Raw genomic sequence first — 22,993 nt, 5'->3', positions numbered from 1 at the left:
CAGCATTTGTTTCTTTTCTTTTTCTATTTATTTATTTATTTCGGTGGAGGGGAGCTGTGATTTGTTTGGTTATGAGGTTATGAGCCAGAAAAATGCTAGATATGTCCTGAGTGTTTCCAAAGCTCAACCACGGATAGGTACTGCCTTTACTTAACTGAGCTTCAAAAACACTCATCAGCAAAAACACCTGAGTAAGATGTCCGAAGGGAGGCACCTCCACCTCGGGACACACCTCCACCTCGGGACACACCCCAGGCAACAGCGGGAGGGGCCCGCGTGCAGGTAGCTCCTCCAGGGCCCGCGGAGAGAGCAGGGTCTCCCTGCCACGACTGGGGTGGAGGTGGTGCTGTGTCCGGCTCCCCTGCGGTCCACCTAGAATCCTCAGCTTTAAAACTCCATTAGCAGGCTAGGAGGAAAAGAAAGCACTGCGAGAAGAAAACAAACAAGAAGGCCAAAATTCAGGTTATGGAAAAAGAGAGAAATGAATCCTCACAGAAGCAATTTAGACTAGAGGCTTGTAGAGCCCAGGGTTATCCAGATTTCCCATAAGCATAAAACCTATGGTATGGAAATGAAACTGATTGAAGAAGTGTGTGTGTGTGTGTGTGTGTGTGTGTGTGTGTGTGTGTGTGTATCTCTGTCTCTGCCTGTCTCTGTTTGTCTCTGTCTCCGATCTGTCTTTGTATCTCTGTCTCTCTCTCTCTCTGTCTCTGTCTGCCTTTGTCTCTGATCTCTGTCTCTGTATCTCCGTCTCTGTCTTTGTCTCTTTCTCTCTCTATGTCTCTGATCTCTGTCTCTGTATCTCAGTATCTCTCTGTAGCTCTCTCTGTCTCCATCTTTCTGCCTCTCTGCCTCTCTCTCTGTCTGTCTCTCCGTCTCTCTCCCACACATGCACACACTCCAAACAAAGTGTAGGGAAGGAAAGCTAGATAAATTACTGCACACGTGCTGAGGGAAAAGGCAGATGGATAGACAGGAGTGGCTAAAAAGCAACCCTGCAATCCCGTTGCCAGCAAATCTGCCACTCAAGTTTCTCATCTCATCAGGGCTGGGAAGGAACAGAAGGCTCCACTGCAGTGCTGACTGTTGGCTTACATGTCACGGATCCCCCGGGACTGGACCCGGTGCTGTTAAACGCTACTAGGAATGAAGAAACCACACAAGTGGAGGAAGGTAACAGATGGGAAGAATGCTTCTAAGCAGGTTTCACACAGGGTTGTGAAAATGAAGTGTCTACAGAGGAAAAGGACATGTTTCACAGGCTCAAGGATTTGAGTTTAAGCTGCAATAAAGATGAGAAACAGATAAGGAGTTTCCCCAGCTGTTTTTTCTACAGAAATCGGTGTGAAGATCTAAAGCGCTTCAGGACTGACACCAACTTACAAGCCGCTTCAAGCTGCTCCCCATCAAAATGAGGTGAATATTCAAAACATTTCCTCCCTGGAGAGAACTTGTGACGGGATTAGGGAAATGTGAGTTTAGCGACCAAACCAGGACATGGTGGGAAGGCTCTCCATTCAGTGCGCCTTCCTTCCTCTGCCCCCAACCCACCGTCATCACCTGTGAGGTGTAGGCCTTGCAGTGAGATTGGGATTTTCACCCAGTTTTCTTCCTTGAGTCTAAATGAAGATTGCTCTGTAGACATTAGAATCCACGTGCATAAAAGTCTACATTGCAGGGGCTGAGGAAGCCGGTGCCATCTCGGGAGCCACACGGCAGAGCCCTCAGAGGAGCTGAGCGAAAGAGCTTCTAGCAAAACTGCAGTTGCCTGCAGGGATTGGCACTAAGATGATCAGAATGCAGCTTTAAGTATAACCTGGATAGGAGTAATTAAGCTTAATATTGCAGAAACAGTATTTTAAAGAAAAAAGATGACATATGGCCCAATGAGTTTTTTCTGATTTGCAGATTTATGAGTGAAAGTCTTCAAAGGAGTCTTGAAGGAGGGAAGGAAGACAATAGAGGGCATGCTAATGAGTGGACTCCTCTGTAGGCGGCTGGGGCCCCCTCTGGCTGGGCCTCCAGGACAGTGTGGACACGCCCCAGGGCTGCCTCTCCTGAAGGCAAGGACGCTGGGCACTCGTCTCTGGCTCTTGGTAGCTGTTCTGGTGGCTGCTCCTGGTGGTGTCAAGTGCCCTGCACTTCTGGCATGTTACAAGCATGAAACGGAGCAAAAAAGCCCATGGTAGGGAACCTCAGTTGCCCGGAGTATAGACCTTCAGAGGGTTCTGGAAGGGCCGCTCCCGAAAGCCTCTGAGCAGCAGCATCTACTATGCACCCATGTAAGGGAACAGGCTGCGTGGTTATTATAGGGTGCCACAATCTCCCCAGCTACCAACAGTCAAGATGGTCCTAGAGATAGCCAGAGGTACCGTGGACTGGCTGGTTCGCCGTGGTACAGTGGATTGGTTTGGCTGCATTTAAAGCTGGCCCCAGTCCCAGGAAAAAGAGAGACGCCTACCTGGCCTCTGCTACCGCCTTCCGAGAAGGGTTGCTCTGTTTCTCTAACAGCTGGTTGGATTCATCTAGATAATTTCCACTCTGCCTTTTTGTCAGCAGATATCTTTAGCTGCAATTTTGACCCTGGGTCGCCAAGTTCACCACTCACCAAGATGAAAAGTGGCAGTGTATTTTTCTGCCAGCCAGCCTGGAGGCTGCCAGCAGCACCTCTCAGCTGAGGGCTTTAACCTTGGACGTTAGCGAGAGATGACCCACAGGGCGGCAAGCAAGGGGCAGTGTGGCTGCCTTCTTATTTCTCGTGCTGTCTGGGAGTTTTCATAAATTAAAGCTAGCTTGAAATTGTGTACATCATGTTTATGTGCAGAATAAAAAACCTCCACCATCTTGATAATTTACTTGGTGATTTACACAGATACTTTCACATTCTTTATTTAATCTGAATTCAAATCTGCCCATATACTTGTCTCTCTGTCAAATCTAATATTTAAAGGTCAATTTACAAACAGCATGTGTCATTGTACAAATTCTTGCCACATGGTGCCATCTGAGTCTGTCTCCCAATCCCCTTTGAAAATCCAAGACAAATTTCCCTGATCGTTTGCCTTTTTACAGTCTGATAATAAGATGATCTCTAAACAGAGTTTATAATACAATCATTTTGAGATTAAAAATATCAGTCTTACATTTTGTTTCACAGTGGCTGCTCCTTAAAAACCAATCCAGTTTGCTTTATTTATTGTCTTATTTGCTATAAATCTAGAGCCAATTATAGCAGTTTCTCATACACTGCCTATAAAAAATGCTATACTATTTCAGCTTCTCAACTGATACATACTCTCATAAGAAAATTAGAAAGCTCCCAATGATTACTTTGTCCTCATTTCCAAATGACGGTCATCTAAGGAAGTAAAGGGACTGAATGTGGAGTTTTTATGTATGTGATGAAGAATGTTACTTTCAAAGTACAGATGCACCCAACTTACAATGGGGTTATGTCACGATAAACCCATCATTAAGTTGAAAGCATCCAAGTCAAAAATGCATTCAATACACCTAATCTACAGAACCTCATAGCTTAGCATCGCCTGCCTTACACATGCTCAGAACATGCACATTAGCCTACAGTGGGGTAACATCATCTGGAATCATAGCACCCTGTCCATTATCAGCTATTTGCCCTCATGATCATATGGCTGACTGGGAGCTCCGGTTCAATGTCCTACCCAGCATTCTGAGCATTGCAACTCATATCACTAGTTCTAGAAAGATCAAAATCAAAAATTTGAAGTACTGTTTTTACTAAATGCATATTGCTTTTGCATCATCATAACATCAAAAAATCCTAAGTTGAACTACTGTAACCATCTGTAGTTGCTAAATGATTGGCAAGGCAGGAAAACAAAGACATATGTCTAAATAAACGTGAGGTTTTCTGAAGCGTCCCCATTTATTTTTCCAAAATATTTAGCAAAATATCATATATGCATTAAGCACTTTTCTGGGTGCTGCGAAAACAGAGAAAAAGTCTTGGCTTTTGCTGTCAAACAGGGAAGATGTTTCAGAAAGGAGAATGCACGTGCAAAGGCACATAGGAATGAAATCACCATCTTCAAATCAGGCTTCCATTCTGCTGGGGTGTAAAGAGGAGGGCAGGAGTAGCAGAGGTGAGGCCGAGCAGGTGGGCAGGATATTGGGAAAGTCAATCCCGTGTGCCCTGGGACGAGCCTGGTTGATATGCTCCTGGCGCTGACCGGCCACAGAATTTGTGCGAGAGTGGCCAGCTTTTGAGAAAGTCACTGTAACTATGGTGTGGAGTGAAGCAAGATGCTTGGTGTATGTTCATTGCTATGGTCCAGAGGATAGGTGGCAAGAAGGTGGGAAAGAGACATGGGACCTGTGAGGCACATCAGTCAGGCTGGAGGAACAATCAGATTCGTAGACTCAGAAAGAGCCAAATCCAGGATAAGACTCAGGTTTCTGGCTTAGGTAAGATGTGCATGGTAAGGTGCTTTGTGGAAATGGAGAGAGAAGGAACTGGTGAAGGAGAAGTCAATGTGTTCAGCCCTTGCCACCTTGAGCTACACATGCCCCAGGGGCTTTCGAGTCCATGGCACACTGGGGCTCCAAGGAAATATCTATGTGGGAAATGTAGAACTTTCCTCTGTAGAAAGAGGAGAGGAGAGAGGGCTGAAGACAGAGCCCGTCATTCACAGGTGCCCACAAAGGAAACTGAAAAAGGGCCACCCTAGGTCGAGGAGGTGGTCATAGGCTAAACCTTGCCAATCGTGATGGAAACATGACCTGCCCATCATCAGGCTTCACCTATCATCCAGGAATGAACTGATCTTTTTCTCTTACACCTCAACCCACTTTTTCTTCCCCAGAGTGGAAGTAACTCCCAAACATGAGAGTTTTCATCTCTAAGCATGGGAGTGTGCAGCTCCAGAAGACAAGGACTCTCTTTTAAAAAGCACGACCTTAGTTTCCCTCCATTTCGCGGGCGTCTGTCACATTTTCATTATCTCAAAGGACTTCTTTCGCACCTGTTGTCTGTTTTCTTATGACAACTTTGGAGGACTCAACCATGACTCTTTGTTGTTTATGTTTATGATTATGGCATGAGCATTTTAGTAACAAGAATCTTCCTGAACATGTTGGCAGGAGCCAGGAGCCAGCATCGCTGTATAGCATCTGTTGTTTTTGCAAAGTGGTCAAAAATGGCCTGTTCTCACTCTGATCTGCCTCCTTTCCTTTCATTTTTAATTGACAAATAATAATTGTGCATATTGATGGGATACAATTCGACGTTTTGATCTATGCCTACATTGTGGAAAGATTTAGTCAAGCCAATTAACATATCTATCACCTCACCAACATATTTTGTTGTGATGAGGATGTTAAAAATTTATTCTTTTAACAATTTTGAAATAGACAACACATTGTTATCAGCTGTGATCTTCTGCTTTTATCTGGACCTTCTCCTCTCTGTTCTCATCATCCCTGTCTGGCTGTAATTGGATTCTCCTTCCAGTGTTTGCCTCCCTGTGGATGTGTTTTAGACAGCAGCTTCCTTGTTAGTGTAATGCAGCCTGTTTCTTGTATGGGTTGCTCTAAGGGACCTTGGAGACAAGCATTTCAGATGTACGTTCATGTCTCTGACCTTGCACTACCCCAGTGTAGGCTCCACACAGGCATGCGAGGTGCCTTTGGAAAGGCCCCAAGCACTGTGGCCAGGGTTCACATTGGCCGAGTTATCATGTCCATCACACCAAGCTGCAGAACAAGGAGCATGTGATCGAGGCCCTGTGCAGGGCCAAGTTCAAGTTCCCTGGCTGCCAGAAGATCCACATCTCAAAGAAATGGAGTTTCACAAAGTTCAATGCAGATGAATTTGAAGACATGGTAGCTGAGAAGCGGTTCATCCCAGATGGCTGTGGGGGTCAAGTACATCCCCAGTCGTGGCCCTCTGGACAAGTGGCGGGCCCTGCACTCATGAGGGCTTCCACTGTGCTGCCCCCTCTTAATATTCACCAATAAATTTACTTCCCATCCAAAAAAACAGAAAAGAAGGGAGTTGAATTCCTTGATCAGGAGAGTGTATAGGCCCAGCTTCTCCCGCACCTCCAGGCGGATCACATCAGAGCCTGTAGAACAGGAACGCTGCCAACGCCCCCACAAGTGCCTGCTTGGCCTGACCCACCTCCCACGGTGACAGCTGGAGGACAAGGAGCCACACCCCAGCACAGCTGGCAGCCCCTGCCTTCCCTTCCCTTCCCTTCCCTCTGCTTCCTCCACACAAGCGCTCATGCCACATTGGTCTCGGGGCTGCAGGTGGTCCCATCCTGAGTCCTTGTATTTGGAACATGTGGGGTTCCTTACCACTCACTTGACTCTCTGGGTGATGTTGTCTGAGTGTCTTTGGTTGTGTTATCCTAAGTGCTTTGTTTGCTTTTATGGGCAGATCCTGGAAATTCAACCCTACCAGGCTGCCCCTACCATCCTTCCAGAATCCTCTCTGGATGCGAGCACAGGAGAGAGGAGAGAGCAGTGTGAGATGCTGAATTAATTAACACAAGTGCTGGCGGGGCACAGTGGCTCACATCTGTAATTCCAGCACTTTGGGAGGCCGAGGTGAGCAGATCACCTGAGGTCAGGAGTTCAACACCAGCCTGGCCAACATGGCGAAACCCCAACTCTACCAAAAATACAAAAGTTAGCCAGGCATGGTGGTGTGTGCCTGTAATCCCAGCTACTCGGGAGGCTGAGGCAGGAGAATCACTTAAACCCGGGACGCAGAGGTTACAGTGAGTAGAGATCATGCCACTGCACTCTAGCCTGGGCATTAGAGTCAGACTCCATCTCAAAAACAACACAACAAAAAACACAAGTACCATAAAAGGCTTACATTTTGCTAATTAAGCCCAGCCCAAAACTGCCTCTTTATATATTTTAAGTTTCTCCTAAAGGTTTCTACGTCCATGGTGAATCGTAACCGAACTGGATCTGTAAACAGACTGTCACTGACTGTTCTCAGCAGCTGAGGCTCCACCAAGCACAGGTGTCCAACTGCTCAAGCCATGTTCAAATAATGCAAGCACCAGCTATAACCAATACAGCTGTCTCTGTGCCTCGCCTTCTTTTTTGCTCTGTTGCCCAGGCTGGAGTGCAGTGGCACTATCTCAGCTCACTGTAGCCTCTGCCTCCTAGGTTCAAGCAATTGTCCTGCCTCAGCCTCCCGAGTAGCTGGGACTACAGGCATGTGCCACCATGCCCAGCTAATTTTTTGCATTTTGGGTAGAGACGGGGTTTCACCATGTTAGCCAGGATGGTCTCGATCTCCTGACCTCATGATCCGCCTGCCTCGGCCTCCCAAAGTGCTGGGATTACAGGCATGAGCCACCACGCCTGGCCCCACCTTCTCTTTTCTAACCATGAATGTTATCTCACCATGCGGCAGCCCTGGAGGCACTCTGAATCTATTCTGGTTGGGGGCCTGTCCCACTGGAACATAGCTCAGCTATGTTACATTTACTGTATCTACAGTTTTTCTTTCAACTCTCTTTCCAGCTAAGATACTACTGTTAAATATCTATACCCACCACCACCACCAGTTGATAAACTTTTTGAGGGAAGCTATCATATTTCATTCAGTTTTCTATCTCCAGAGCCTATTGTGGCACTCATCATGTAGGAGAGACACAATCAAACTGGGTGCATTGAATTAAAGTAATATTTCTTGCTGGAAACTGTGAATCTACCTATTTTTTTTTTCTACTGGGGCTAAACAACTGCTAGGATGGGTCAAGTTCATATTTATTTATAGTTCCAAACAGATTTTCTTTTCCTGAAGGGAAAAGTATAATAGACCAAAGAGACCTGATGTTAAGTAATCAAGGAATTAAAACTTAAAAGACCCTAACTTACTGATGGTGGCTTCCTGTTTTAGAAAATTAATTGGTGCAAACGTTTTCAAAATTGCCCATTAAAAAGTCAGTGCAGCCAGACATGGTGGCTCATGCCTGTAATCTCAGTACTTTGGGAGGTCAAGGTGGGTGGATCACCTGAGGTCAGGGGTTCAAGACCAGCCTGGCCAACATGTCAAAACCCTATCTTTACTAAAAATACAAAAATTAGCCAGGCATGGTGACACATGCCTGTAATCCCAGCTACTCAGCAGGCTGAGACAGGAGAATCACTTGAATACAGGAGGCAGAGGTTGCAGTAAACCGAGATCACACCACTGCACTCCAGCCTGGGTGACAGAACAAGACTGCCTCTCAAAAAAAAGTCAGTGCAAAAATGATAGCAGTTATAATTCCTTTTGTTTCACTGCTACTATGCAGTCTCCAAACTGGCTTTGCATAGATCATCTGATGGGAGGTTCACGACATTTGCGTGAATTTGTGGCAAGTAAGATGAGCTACAATAATGTCAAGAGTTAATAGCTCTCAAGGGACCATGTATGGATTCAGATTCAGTCTTCCTGGCACAGCAGACTACCTCTAAAACCTCGTTCACACAGCATAATCTCCACCCCTCTACTAGGTCCAAAATGGACAGGAGAGCTGCAGATGGGCAAGCCAAAGCCCCAGCTGTGGCTCATGGCAAGCCTTGACCCAGTTCCTGTCAGGGAACAAGCAGGCCTGGACCCTCAGTCCAGGGATGCCAGAGGAGGGACTGGTTCATTTTTCCTTCTTCCAATTTCTGCATTTCATTTGTCCACACAGATAACACTCATTTTAGCTAGAGAAGCTTTTACTAGCAACTGCAGCTTTTAGAGAAGTTTTGCAATAAAAGCAATTTCTTTTCTTCTCAAACTGTGCAAGACACCCACCCCCATTTTCCCTGCCAATTATAAAACTGAGGTCTTCTTAGCAGAGAAGAAGAAGGGCAGAAACGGCTATTTGGAAAGCAAAGGACAATCTCTGCCATCTGTGTCCTATAAAAAAGTGCTTCTCAAACTTGAAAGAGATGAGGATCCTATTGAAATGCAGATTCTGACTCAGGAGATCCATGGAAGAGCTCCAGAGGCTACAAGTCTCACAGCCTCCCAGGTGCCGTCAATCTTGTGGACCATATTGGTGTAGCAAGGCTCTATCCAGCAGCTGTCAGACTTAAGTGAAATCAGAATCACCTGGAGGCCCGGTTAGTACTCAGATTTCTAGTCCCACCCTAGAGTAGCTGATCCAGTAGGTCGGGGTGGGGCTTGGAAATTTGCATGTATGGCAAGCTCCCAGGTGATGCCAATGCTGCCAATCAAGGCACACACTTTGAAAACCACAGGTCTGCTGTATTGGTTAATAATGGCTGTCAATCTTAAATAATGAGATTCAGAAAATATGTTAAGTTTAGAATTTATTCAAGTGCAAAGCTTGAGGACGGGAAACACCAAACACCGTGAAACACCAAACCGATAGGGTCAGCGTTCCAAAGTGGAGGGGTTAAGGTTTCACTTAGATGGAAATTTTAGCAGGATTGTACATATTGTTACATTCTAAAAAAAATTATTATTCCACGAGAAGCAGTAGTGATCTGAGGGGGGCTTATCTCTGACACCATTTGGTCTTGATTATGAATGGGGAAAGCAAGGCAGGTTGCAGCTGTGTGACCTGTGACTCAGGCTGCACAGCCACATTCCTGTCACGGCTCAGGATAATTTAAAGTTCCAACAGCTTTCAGTTTGAATTCTTTCAAGTTTTTATTTAATTTCACATGCTTAATGGTTATTTGCATGCTCATTTTCAGTTCTGAAGATGGAAAATTCTTAAATATTCACACTAATCAACCTCTACTTGAAACACCATAGGAATCGGAAATGTATGCATATTTATCTTCATACCCACATGGATGGTGGTGTATTGGGGCACTAGGTGTGAAGAGGAGTATTCGTTTTCTTGGAGTTGTCAATTAACAAATAATTACCTGTTTGTATGTATCAGCTACAGTAAAATACTACATTTAGTAGCCTTTACAGTCATTCCACTGAGTTGTATCAAGTTCAAAAGATGGGAGAGATCCAAGATGGCTGATCACTAGCAGCTCGGGATTGTAGCTCCCAGTGAAAGTGCAGAGAACGAGAGGATGTCACACTTTCAGACGAATTTTTGTTGCTCACGGACCAGGAGATTCCCAGCGGAGGAGCCCCATGGGTCACCAGCGTGACTCTTGTGACCGGTGCGGTGGTTTTGCCGGCACCTTGGCGCGGCAGTTCTTGGTGCAGAGTCCCAGGCAGAAAAGCACCATCAATCTTAACACTGCTGTTTTGGCCAGCGCAGTGGATTGCTCAGATTTGGGCGCTGGGAATCAACAAGTTGGACGTCCACTCAGAGACCTAATTTGAAAGTTGGTAATCACAAGGACGACAGGTGGATAAACTTACAATGATGGGAAGAAACCAGCATAAAAAGGCTGAGAATACCCAAAATCAGAATGCCTCTCCCTCTACAGGGGATCACAGTTCCTCATCAGCAACAGAACAAGGCCTGATGGAGAACGAGTGTGTTCCATTAACAGAAGTAGGCTTCAGAAGGTAGATGATAAGAAACTTCTGTGAATTAAAAGAACTTGTTTAAACCCAATGCAAAGAAACTAAGAACTTTGAAAAAAGGTTTGACAAAATCCTAATGAGAATAGACAATTTGGAGAGGAATATAAGTGAATTAATGGAGCTGAAAAACACAACACGAGAATTTCGCGAAGTATGCACAAGTTTTAACAGTCGAATTGATCAAGCAGAAGAAAGGATATCAGAGGTCAAAGACCAACTTAATGAAATAAAATGACAAGTCAAGATTAGAGAAAAAAGGATAAAAATGAATGAGCAAAGTCTCCAAGAAATATGGGACTATGTGAAAAGACCTAATCTACGTTTGATAGGTGTACCTGAATGTGACAAAGAGAATGAATCCGAGTTGGAAAATACTCTTCAGGATATTATTCAGGAAAACTTTCCCAACCTAATAAGGCAGGACAATATTCAACTCCAGGTAATACAGAGAACACCACAAAGATATTCCTCAAGAAGACCAACCCCAAGGCACATAATCGTCAGATTCATTAGGGTTGAAATGAAGGAGAAAATACTAAGAGCAGCCAGAGAGAAAGGTCGGGTTACTCACAAAGGGAAGCCTATCAGACTTACAGCAGATCTCTCAGCAGAAACCCTACAAGCCAGAAAAGAGTGGGGGCCAATATTCAACATCCTTAAAGAACTTTCAACCCAGAATTTCATATCCAGCCAAACTAAGCTTCACAAGCGAAGGAAAAATAAAACCTTTTGTGAACAAGCAAGTAGAGATTTCACCATCACCAGGCCTGCTTTACAAGAGCTTCTGAAAGAAGCACTATGCATGTAAAGGAACAACCAGTATCAGCCTTTCAACTAATGGGCAAAACAGCCAGCTAGCATCAAATGGCAGTAAAAGCCAACACCCATCGGTATGCTGTATCCACACCCATCTCACATGCAACAATACACAAAGACTCAAAACAAAGGGACGGAGGAAGATTTACCAACCAAACGGAGAGCAAAAATAAATAAATAAATAAAAAGCAGGAGTTGAAATTCTCACCTCTGATAAAATAGACTTTAAAGCAACAAAGATCAAAAGAGGCAAAGAAGGACATTACATAATGGTAAAAGGATTAATGCAACAAGAAGAGCTAATGATCCTAAATATACACGCACCCAATACAGGAGCACCCAGATACATAAGACAAGTTCTTAATGACTTATAAAGAGACTTAGCCTCCCACACAATAATAGTGGGAGACTGTAACATCACATTGTCAATATTAGACTGATCAACAAGATAGAAAATTAACAAGGATATCTAGGACTTGAACTCAGACCCGGAACAAGTAAACTTAATAAACATTTATAGAACTCTCCACTTCAAACACACAAAACATACATTCTTATCAGTACCATATCACACCTATTCCAAAAGTGACTACATAATTGGAAGTAAATCACTCCTCAATAATTGCATAGTATTTCATAGGTTTAAGTGAAATATTGGTTGGCTGCTTGTTTGTTATTTTCTTCCCTTATTCCTTCCTGTCTCCATTGTTAAGCACAATTATTGGCATAAAAGAGGTTTCAATACCTATTTTTAGACTGCATTCTAGCCTGGGCAATAAAGCAATACTCCCGTTCTCTCTCCCTCTTTCTCTTCCTTTTTCTTCCTCTTCTTCATTCTTTTTTCTCTTTCTTTCTTTCTTCCTTTTTTTCTTCTTAAAAAAATAAAATAAAATAAGAAAACAGCAGATTCTCTCTCTCTCTCTCTAAGCAGCATGACTATCAAATATGTTTTAGAAGAGATTTTTGCATTGGGTACCAGGTTGGACTAAATGCCTTTCAAAGTCCTTCAAAGAACCCAAGATTAAAAGTTTAGATTTTGGTAGAGCCTCAGATCAGGGGTGGACTGTCTGCTTTTTTTTTTTTAAATTTGAACTTGCAAACTCCAACGTATATCCTGATGCATAAACTATTTATGTACACTTTTCATTTTGACGTCCAAAAAAAAAAAAAAAAAGATGACGCCAGGCAGCCTATACCCACAAAGTGCTCAGGTAGGTGTTTCTTAGAAGATGAAGGTGCAGTTTTTCTGCACACCACCTGGGGGCAGCAGTGCTACCTGTATTTTACAATTGCTGAAACAGAAACTAAATAAAACGTGGAAAGTCAATATCGAGCTATTGTTTCAGCAAAACTGCATGGTCTGCATAAGAGCATAAAAATTATAATGCATTGCAATTTGTCAGATAATAACAGTTCCAGAGTTGAAATGTCTGAACTTGATGGGCATGTAAGAAATAAGTAAGTCTTAAAATTTCATATGTCTTAGCAAACATGTTATTTAAAATAAATGTCATAGGAATCCAGTTGAAAATATTAGTAAACTATGTATTTGTCATTTTGTGCAGATCACAAACATCTGCTGCGAGCAAGGCCTTCAGTCCCTTGCCTGAACTAGATCTGGTGCTGCCCTGAGAGGCCACTTGTGCTTCTGCCTGCTGAGGGGTGGGCGTCTTTTGCTCACACCCATCCTATCCTGGGCTTAGAGATAATCCTGTTTGTTCCTTGCCATCACTTTCAAATCTTTATACTCCTTCTCCTGCCCTCCTCATGTCCCCCATAATCCCTGCCTAAAGAAAAAGCTTTGTGGCCCATGCTGTAGACTGTGGCACCAACCCCGACCCTTAGAGGTCGCCTCTGAGGCCACTGGCCTCATACCCTGAAGATCTCAGCATCTGGCCACTTAGCAGTCTGTCTCCCAGCCCTGCTTCTGCTGTAATTCATTAGGTGTGCATATTCCCATGGATAGTCCCTCCAATGGCCCTTCAGCGGCTCCCTCCTCTCCTACAGGCTCCTGCTGTCCACAGGATTCCAGGAGCCACTTTCCATCACATCATAGACAGCGTCATGATCATAACTGTGACCCTTGGTAATCTCTGTCAAGCATCCCACCCCCGACCCCACCTCCTATTTTCCGGCCATGCGCCTCTACCTCAACAAAAGTTTGATCCCCCGGGACCTACACCTCCCTGATGCTGGATTTGCAAGGGTCCCTCCCTTCCTCCTTATCCTCGATTCCCTCCACACCAGCTTGGATTCCAGAGCCCACCATTAATCCTTCCCCTCCATGTGCATTCAGTGCTTTTGCCCATTCTCCCACAGTCATATTAGCCAGGAAAAACCCGAAACCCCATTAAACCCAACTCTGCCAGTCCCTCACTGCATCCTTGCACCTGAATATACTGGAGAAAACTCCCACCTGGTCTACTGGCTGCACTTGAATTTAGAACCGCTGACCTCAAGAGGGCCCTCCGAGCTACCTGGAAATCCTGGGTTCACCTGTCACTTTAGTATCCCTCTATCCTAGGAGACTATGTCATTCCTACTCCTCTCCCCTCAAACTTTCAACCCTTCTCCCAGCCTTACTCTCATCTGATGACCTAACTTGCTTTTTCACTGAGAAAACCAATCAACAAAGGTCATCGGCATCTACTCACCTCCCCGTGTCTAGACCCCCATCTGGCCTTCCCTCCTTTTACTGCAGACGAACTGTTTGTGCCAACTGTTCATGAACCGACCAAGGCCAAATCTTCTGGGGCACTGAACTCATCCCTTTTTGCTGTCTCAATTCTCTCCTCTTCCTCCAGGGCATCACGGGATTTGCCCTCTCCTGGATCACCCTGTCAGGATATAAATAAGCAGGCACTTATCTCATCCTGGAAAAAAGAAAGATAGGAATGGAAGGAGTGAGGGAAATAGGGAAGAAGGGAAGGAAGAGAAGAAGGGAGGGAAGGAGGGAGGTGAGAGGAAGTGGGGGAGGAGGGAGGAAAGAAGGGAGGGAGGGAGAGACAAGAGAGGGAGGGAAGGAAGCCTTTCTAAACCTCACCCTCCAACTTCTGCTCTGTATCTCCTTTGGGTGCTCTTTAAAGAAAACCTTCTTAAAGAGTTCTCTATACATGTCACTTCCACCTCCTCACCTCCCATTTCTCTGAAAATCTCTCTGTTCAGGCTGTCACTCCCACTGCTCCGCCAAATCTGCTCTGGTCGCAGCCCCCACTGCCCCACACACCGCTGAAATCAGCCCCGTGGTGACTGGCCGCCCACAGCGCTGGGCACAGCTGGTAGCCAGCTCTCTGTTGAAAGGCTTAATTCCTCTGACTTTTAAAACAACGTTCCTTCCTGACTCTCCTCTTGATTCCTGAAAGCACTTTCCCGACAGTCACTCCTCATCTCCCTGAGTGCTCTCAGCGCCAGTGCGGCCTTGGTCTCTTCTCCTGCTCGCACCTTGTACCTGAGTGATAGCTTCTGCCTCCTGGCTCTCATTGCTGTCCCTCTATTGACGACGACTGAATGGAGTCTTTACCCTGGAGCCCTCCCTCTTAACGTGCGTCTCCAGCCTCCTACGCACACACCCACCCTGTTGTCATCCTTCACTAAGGAGAGCACAGCTCCACCAGGGCATAGGTTGCTCTGTGCTGCTCACTGCGCAGTCCTCACCACAAAAGCTGAGCCCAGTATACAGTGAGTGCTCAAAAGCCAGTAGGCAAATGAATGAGTAGGTGCACCTAAAAATAGCAAATTCCTAGAGCCCTAAAAATTTGGTGTCACATATAACTGCTTCTTATTATCAATTTTAGCATGAGAATTTAAAATCCCACCTGCCCCTAAAAACTGTGCTCATTACGAAGTCCTCACTGGTGTACAGGAAGAGGGCAGGAACTATGTTTCTTTTTTCTTTTTTTTTTTGAGATGGAATTTCACTCTGTTGTCCAGGCTAGAGTGGATCTCGGCTCACTGCAACCTCCATCTCCAGGGTTCAAGCGATTCTCCTGCTTCAGCCTCCCGAGTAGCTGGGAATTACAGGCGTCCGCCACCACGCCTGGCTAATTTTTGTATTTATAGTAGAGACGGGGTTTCATGTTGGCCAGGCTGGTCTCGAACTCCTGACCTCAGGAGATCTGCCTGCCCCAGCCTCCCAAAGTGCTGGGATTACAGGCGTGAGGCACCGTTCCCGGCCAAGGGAATTACTTTTCACCAGGGTTTGCTGCAGTAGCATCTGGAACCCAGAGGAGGTGAAGCTGTGACGACAGCTCTTCTGAGAAGATTCATCAACACCATTGCATGTTCACACTGGGCCTTTTCCTCTCCACATCCCTTTCGCCCTGAATATCTGAGCTGAGCCTTCGTCTCAGGACTTGGATTTTGCTCCATGGAACGTGCAAGTCCAGCAGCCTTCAGTCACCTCAGACAGAGCCAGTTTGACCCAGGCCGTCCTGTCCGTGTTGATTAGATCAGGGTCCCCCCCACCCCTAGATGGTCATGGGCAGCCTGTAGGCCACACAGTCAACAAGCAGGAGCTATGGAAAAGGATGACCACATTGAAAAATAGAACAATTTTTGTTTGAATCCTTCTTATATTTAAACTCCCAGATAATCTCCAACTGCAGTGATAATAACAGTGGCTACCACCTATGTTAATCACCATGAGAGGTGTTTCCTGTGAATTAATGAATTCCTAGTTCAGCAATGTTGCAGAAAAGTCTAATTTTAATAAGGTGGAAAATTCAAACATTCACCATCACCCTCCCTTCCGCAGGTTAGTGATCAATCCTGAAGGTCAGACGGTTCCAAGGCTTCTGACGGCTCATGGCTTCCAACAACTGGTATTTGAATGTGACGCATGTGCTCCGCTCTCACCCTGTTCTCGGGCCTCAGTTGCTCTCCACGAGCCCCTCATTTCTTTAACCCTCCACTCTGAAATCGAGCATATGTGCCCACAAGTCTGAGTTATTCTGCCTGGCATAGTACACTTGAACTACAGACACAGCAAGATGGCCTTTGACAGCTGGAGTCCTTCAGGGTGGGCACAGGCACGCCAAGTCAATCCCCTCTGAGGCCCCAGCTGCACGTGAATTATAGCTCAGTGACTTTGCTACTTTTTTCTTCTAGTTGTCCAGAGGGTAACTGCTAGCATCACGCATATATGTGCGCACACAGGCACACACACACACTTATGCACACATACAGGCGCATGTGTGCACGCGCAGATGCGTACTGTCTCACACACACACACATACCCTCTTTCCAGTGGCAAGCAGCTATTTCTCCGTGTAGCAGCATAGGCTGTCCCCTAAGGAAGGAACAGTTTCCTAACCATTCCTCGCTCTGTGAGACCACCTTGTGCACAGTGCGGTTAGTGCTTCACAAGACTTCACAGGATTTTGCAGAGTAGGGGTGGTTCCTTTTGTTTTTCCCTTGGCGCATTTTCAAATTTGCTGACTGGGTGCTAGAAATAAGAACAGAACTTGAACAGCCAAGCAGAAACTTCTAAAGGACCAGTCCATAGCCGCAGAGAGACTCAGTGGGAGATTCTGATTCCTTTTTTGTGAGAATCCAGTTAAATTATTTGACAAGGTGACCCCCAGTCTTACCCCCGGTATCTGGTTGAAATGCAGGCCGATGGCTTTTCCTTCCAGCTGACATTATACACAGCAGGTATAGAGAAGGCAGCGTTCAGTCTATCCCAAGGAAATGCTATCTTTTTCTCAAGGGATAACGCTTCTGAGAGTCCTGCTTCGGGAACAGTCAGGCCTTGCATGACACGGGGGAGCTGAGAACACAGCCAGGGCCCTGAGAAGAGTTGGCATCTAGGAAAAATGATGCAAAAGCCAGTGTTGACAGCTGGTGTCTTAAAGAAAACCCCCGAAACTCTGATTCTACAAATACATATTATCCCAATGAGGAAATTAGGAGCTAAGATACCCAAAACAGAGAATGTCATTGAATCAAGGAGACCTCTGAAACACTTAGGAATAAAAGAGACATGTATAAAGCCGTGCAGGTAAAGCTTGTAGTCAGATCAGTTCAGTGAGGTCTGTTCACGGGTCAGGAAAATGGTGCACAGTGAAGGCAAGAGACGATGTTAGGGCATATTCACGGGAATCCTAGGCTGGTAGAGCTCAACCGGTAAGGCAAGTGAGCTGCAGCATTATTTGTGGGGTCTGCTGGGTGGCAGGGCCCCTGCTACTGGTTGGGGCATAGGTAAGGGCCACAGTCCTTTGGAGGGAGTTGGGTATTCTGCCTCAGAGGCCCCCTAAAAATAACACATCAAGCAAAGGGACGAGGGAGGTAGTGCTGGAGCAGTGCAGCAATCCAGGTGTCTCTGGAAGCCCTCATTTGCTAAACAGAAAGCTATGCCAGGAGTCTACTATCAGGAGTGTTTAGTAAGCAACAAAAGGTGTTGCTACTGAGAACCCGGGTTTAAGCAAATGTGCCAACGTGAACATTCAGAGAGAAACGGGCCTGTCGTCTTAGGTGAATAATAGTTAAAGGAGGGAACTCTGGGTTGTCATCAAACATGAACCATAGAAAGCATGATGAATACTCACCACCAGCAGCTTTCCTGTTATTCTGGGACTCGGAAGACAGCACTGGCAGCCCCCTCGCACTTGGGAGGCCATGTGACTAGGTCTGTCTGAGGAAGGGTGGGCAGAAATGGCACGGATCATTTTCAGGTGGAGGCAGTGAAGAAGCCATGCCTTACTCTGCTGTGTCTCTGGCCAGAGAAAAAAAGATGGATGGAGCTGGAACCCTGAGTCTCTGTATGGAGGTCATGACCTTGAAGAGCAGACCAAACCCACAGTGAAGTGAGAACTCACTCTTCTGTGTACGGTTGTAAGACGTGGGGCTTGTGTATTAGGCTGGGGCATAGTCTAAACTAACCTAACTAATACAGCAGGTTTCAAGACATTCTGAAACTCATTAAAGTATAAGCCCATGCCTAGAAAGTCCAAGAGAGAAAAAAATCTCACATCATTAAAGGGTCTTAAAGAAAACCCCCAAAACTCTGACTCTACAAATACATATTATCCCAGTGAGGAAATTAGGAGTGAAGATACCCAAAACAGAGAATGTCATTGAATCAAAAAGACCTCTGAAACACTTAGGAATAAAAGAGACATGTGTAAAAATTGAACATAGAATATTTGACCAACCACAAATGCAAACGAAGAGCACTGAAATAAAGAATTGTTTCAGGAAAACCAGGACCTAAAAATAATGAAAACTTGTTGAGAAAGCAATGAGCCTTCAAAAGCCCTCAATTAGGTATGCTCAAAGAAAACTAACCAGAAAAAGGACGGCCAGCTAGGGCTAACAAAAGAGAAAGCGCAACCGCTCAGCTGCTATTTTGTTTCCAACTTCTCTCTAAGTGGAAAAGTAGAATAGATATTACAAAGCCATGGAACTTGAAGGGAGGTGAAACATGATCGGATTGTTGTGCTTGATGCTGGGCACGTTTTTTAGAAGAAATCTAACAAGTTAGCTCTATCCAAGGAGAAACTGTCAGAACAGTGAAAGGTCAGAATCCTCTTGTATGAGTACAGGTTGAGCTTCTGGGTGCAGCAGCTCGAACCTGTAATCCCAGCACTTTGGGAGGCTGAGGTGGGTGGATTACTTGAGCTCATGAGTTCAAGACCAGCTTGGCCAACATGGCAAAACCCTATCTGTACAAAAAATGCAAAAATTAGCCAGGCATGGTAGTGTGTGCCTGTGGTCCCAGCTACTTGGGAGGCTGAGGTGGGAGGATGGTTTGAGCCCAGGATATGGAGGTTGCAGTGAGCCAAGATAGTGCCATTGCACTCCAGCCTGGGCAACAGAGCCAGACTCTATCTCAAAAAAAAAAAGAGAGAGAAAGAAAGGGAGAGAGGGAGGAAAGAAGAAAGAAAGAAAGAGAGAGAGAGAGAAAGAAAGAAAGAGAAAGAAAGAAAGAAAGAAAGAAAAGAAAAGAAAGAAAGAAAGAGAAGGTGTAGTGGAGCATAGGGGTTGCAGTCATTGAGTGTTAGAAATATAACTCTTGGATTCAAGTGTCCAGAATCTAACTGTACCTGACCTGAGAGAGGAAAAAATCTACCAGCTCAAAGACTCACAAACTCTGGGCTAATATTGAGCATAGGAAGATCCAAGCCTTTGGGTGCTGTCTCAAATTCACCTTCCCTCCCTCCCCACTTCCTTCTGCTTTCTCTTCTTCCCTCTTCACCTGTCACTCTGCTTTCACTCTGCTTCCATTTTGGGCAGGCACATTCTATGTGGCAAAAAACAAGACCACCACAGTGCCAGACTCACAGCCCCCTCCCTCACGGTGGGACGTGTTTCCAGATAGCTCCAGCAAAGCCACTTATGGTACCTCTGAGAGGCTCCCATGAGTCACATTCTCTTTATTAGACCAGTCATGTGTCCAGGATGATGACATCATCTGATTTGCTGGCTCATCCCTGTGCCTACAGCGGCTGGAGAGAGAGAATCCCCAAAGCATAAACACAGTGGCGTTGCCAAGGAGAGGGTAAGGGTCTCCAAAGTACAAGATGCATAGCTGGGCACTGTGGCTCATGCCTGTAATCCTAGCATTTTGGGAGGCTGAGGTGGGTGGATCACCTGAGGTCAGGAGTTCAAGACCAGCCTGGCCATCATGGTGAAACCCCACATTTAAAAAAAAAAAAAAAAGTACAAGATGCTGGCCTGGAAAAAATGAATAAAACATGTTCCATAAAATACATTTCAAAGGTTTTCATATGGCAGGTTATTTGATTTGAAATACTCATTCCTAGGCAGTAATAGTCCAAGTTGCAGAGATTTTTATTTAATCTAGGAAAACCCTTTTTTAAAAAAAAAAAGGGAGAGGGAGGGGGAAACTGTTTAAAACAGAAACAGAAAAAGAGAAATACAGAAAAACAGAAAAAGAGTAGAAACATTCTTCTTCATACGGTAAAGAGCATGGTTATTCACCTGAGATACTGAGGTGGAATCCTTGCTTTGAAAGAGGCTGAGTCGGTGGCTTTCAAAGTCAGTTTCCACACCGACATCAAAACCCTAGGATACTATTGCATTGTTCAAAGACAAAAGAAAGCACATAACCAGAAGTTTAACCAGGAAGGCCAACCTCAGCAAGATTCAGCTGTTAAACAAATGTTCTTTTCTTCCCCCACACCCAGGATAGTTATAAACCTACTGTGGGTTTGCCATTCTCTGGGTACCAGTACAGTTTACTGGCTAAGGAGCTCTGAGATAGCTTCCTTGTGGACACAAGGAAACTTAAAAGTTATTACTTAAAAATGAAACTTTTTTTTTTTTGAGACGGAGTCTTACTCTGTCGCCAGGCTGGAGTGCAGTGGCACGATCTCAACTCACTGCAACCTCCGACTCCCTGGTTCAAGCAATTCTCCTGCCTCAGCCTCCTGAGTAGCTGGGATTACAGGCATGAGCCACCAGGCCCAGTTAATTTTTGTATTTTTATTAGAGACCAGGTTTCACCATGTTGGCCAGGATGGTCTTGATCTCCTGACCTTGTGATCCGCCCACCTCAGCCTCCCAAAGTGCTGGGATTACAGGTATGAGCCACAGTGCCCAGCCTGAAAATGGAACCTTTCGACATATGATTTTAGTTTTGCTGCTCCTGAAAGTGTGAGGTGCTCCCCACACTTCATGGTGATGTTCCTGAACATAGGATCATGCCCACCCATTCTGTGCCCTGCAGCACCTGGGCCCCTGACATGGAGTTGCTCCCATCAGACGCATTTAATAAATACTGGTTGGATTCATGCGTGAATAAATTAGTTGTCTGACTAATTAATGAAAAGCCTTACTTAACATTAAGATGGAATGAGCTCATGAGATAAGTGTTTCTGGAAATGAGGTAATTATAAGCCTTTTGTTCTATTTTTAATGGCTAAGAGATACCTTAGAACTTTTTAATTCAAAGTGAGGCCAGGGGCTGTAGTTCACACCTGTAATCCCAGCACTTTGAGAGGTGGAGGTGGGCGGAGCACCTGAGGTCAGGAGTTCCAGACCAGCCTGGCCAACATGGTAAAACTCTCCTCTACAAAAAAAATACAAAAATTAGCAGGGCATGGTGGTGGGTGCCTATAATCCTGGGAGGCTGAGGCAGGAGAATCGCTTGAACCCGGATGGCAGAGGTTGCAGTGAGCTGAGATCACACCACTGCATTCCAGCCCGGGCAACAGAGGGAGACTCTGTCTCAAAAAACAAACCAACCTAAAAAATCCAAAATGAATTATGTCATACACCAAATTCATTAAACAAATAGTCCAGTCTTAAACAATGTGAGTAGCTCATTGGTAAAGATCTGAATGCTGCTGATAGAACTTTGTAGAACTTTAAATTTATTCCATTATGTAACAGTTTGTGATTAAAGTAAATAAACAAAAATTTTGGCCCAATTGTCCACGAACAATTTTCTTCAACATAATTATCAGACATCCATCTGAGTTACTTTCTCTATAGTTGCAGTGAACTAGTTAGCACTAAGCTTGAATTTCACTACAGTCCTGTGTCTGAATTGGTATCTGACTTTTCCCCTTTTCTATAGAATTTCCCTCTTGCTGCTAGTTGAATACTGTTGCCTTGATTAAGTGCTTTTACCCTGGAAATGGTTGGCTTTTTACAAACTATTTATTAAGCTAATAAGTGAGCTTTTTTTTTCCAAGGCTAACTGGAAATAACAGAACTCTAGATTTTCTTCACTAAGAATTTCAAAGATTTATCTCTCAAAAGCTACTTAAATGTACTTCCTTCCTCTGTGTTAATTATAGTCCATACTTCAGAGAGGAGTTCAGTAGATGGAAGAATCAAAGTAAACTCTATTTATATGCCGTTACTTGTCTTTTTAGATTTTTCATGTTATTCTTAAGAATAACAGATGAAAGGGAAATTTTGGGATGTTCCCAGGTGAATATCCATGTCCAAAATTCCAGGCTTCTCACTTGGCTTGAAGTTTTTATTATTACAATTTCCAAACGTGATTTTATTTTCTTTCCCTTTGATTTATTCAACCTCATAAAGAAAATCCTCTGAAATTTACAGAGAGAGAGGACTGTTTGTTCAACGGTAAGGCCATGGTGCTGTTCCACATTCTTGAGCCCAGAATAAAATGAACGTATGAGCAGACAGACAAAGCCTCCTTCTGGAGTTTCGCATTTGGATCCATCTTCCCTGCAGTGCTGCCTCCCCTCTCCTTCCTCTTCTCTGGGGCTACCTGTGCCTCTTCCTGCCCTTGCCCTCCAGTTGTCAGCATGCTGCCTTTTTGGAAATCATTTGAGTAAACTAAATTTTACAACAGAAATTATAACAGCTTCAGAGAGGGTTGATCCCTCCACTACCTGTTGCATCTAATTGAAGACAATTCATTGGCAATAGATGCAATAGGTGGTGGAAGGGGTAGGAGTGGGGTCCTCCGAGAACTGTTTCCTGTGAGCTAGCTCAGCGTGAGCTCATGCCACGCCTAGGACTTGTCAACTCCGGGAGCCGAGGGATCAAGTTTCTGAGGCTGCAGGACCAAGGACCACTGTAAATCCAATATGGTAGGTACCTCTTGGCAGAGGCTGACTGCAGAAGAGCCCAGGCTTCTGGGTCCCACTCCTTTCCTTCTCATTAAAGGCTCCTTTCAGACTTCTACAGCGCTTCCTGGCAGCTGCCACCACCTTCCCCATCCTCCCAGAC

The 22,993-nt window shown here is 45.0% G+C and overlaps 1 pseudogene; it reads left to right on the top strand.

The window, feature by feature from the left end:
* Positions 1 to 5,485: 5,485 nt before the first annotated feature.
* Positions 5,486 to 5,592, top strand: LOC135272950 (small nucleolar RNA SNORA70; annotated as a pseudogene).
* The last annotated feature ends 17,401 nt before the right edge of the window (positions 5,593 to 22,993 follow it).

This window comes from Aotus nancymaae, unplaced genomic scaffold (genome assembly GCF_030222135.1).
Source record: "Aotus nancymaae isolate 86718 unplaced genomic scaffold, 86718_ANA_hifiasm-v0.15.2.pri h1tg000155l, whole genome shotgun sequence".
Classification (NCBI taxonomy): Eukaryota; Metazoa; Chordata; class Mammalia; order Primates; family Aotidae; genus Aotus; species Aotus nancymaae.
Note: the sequence above shows the minus strand (reverse complement) of the source record. Positions and strands in the feature narration are given on the sequence as shown.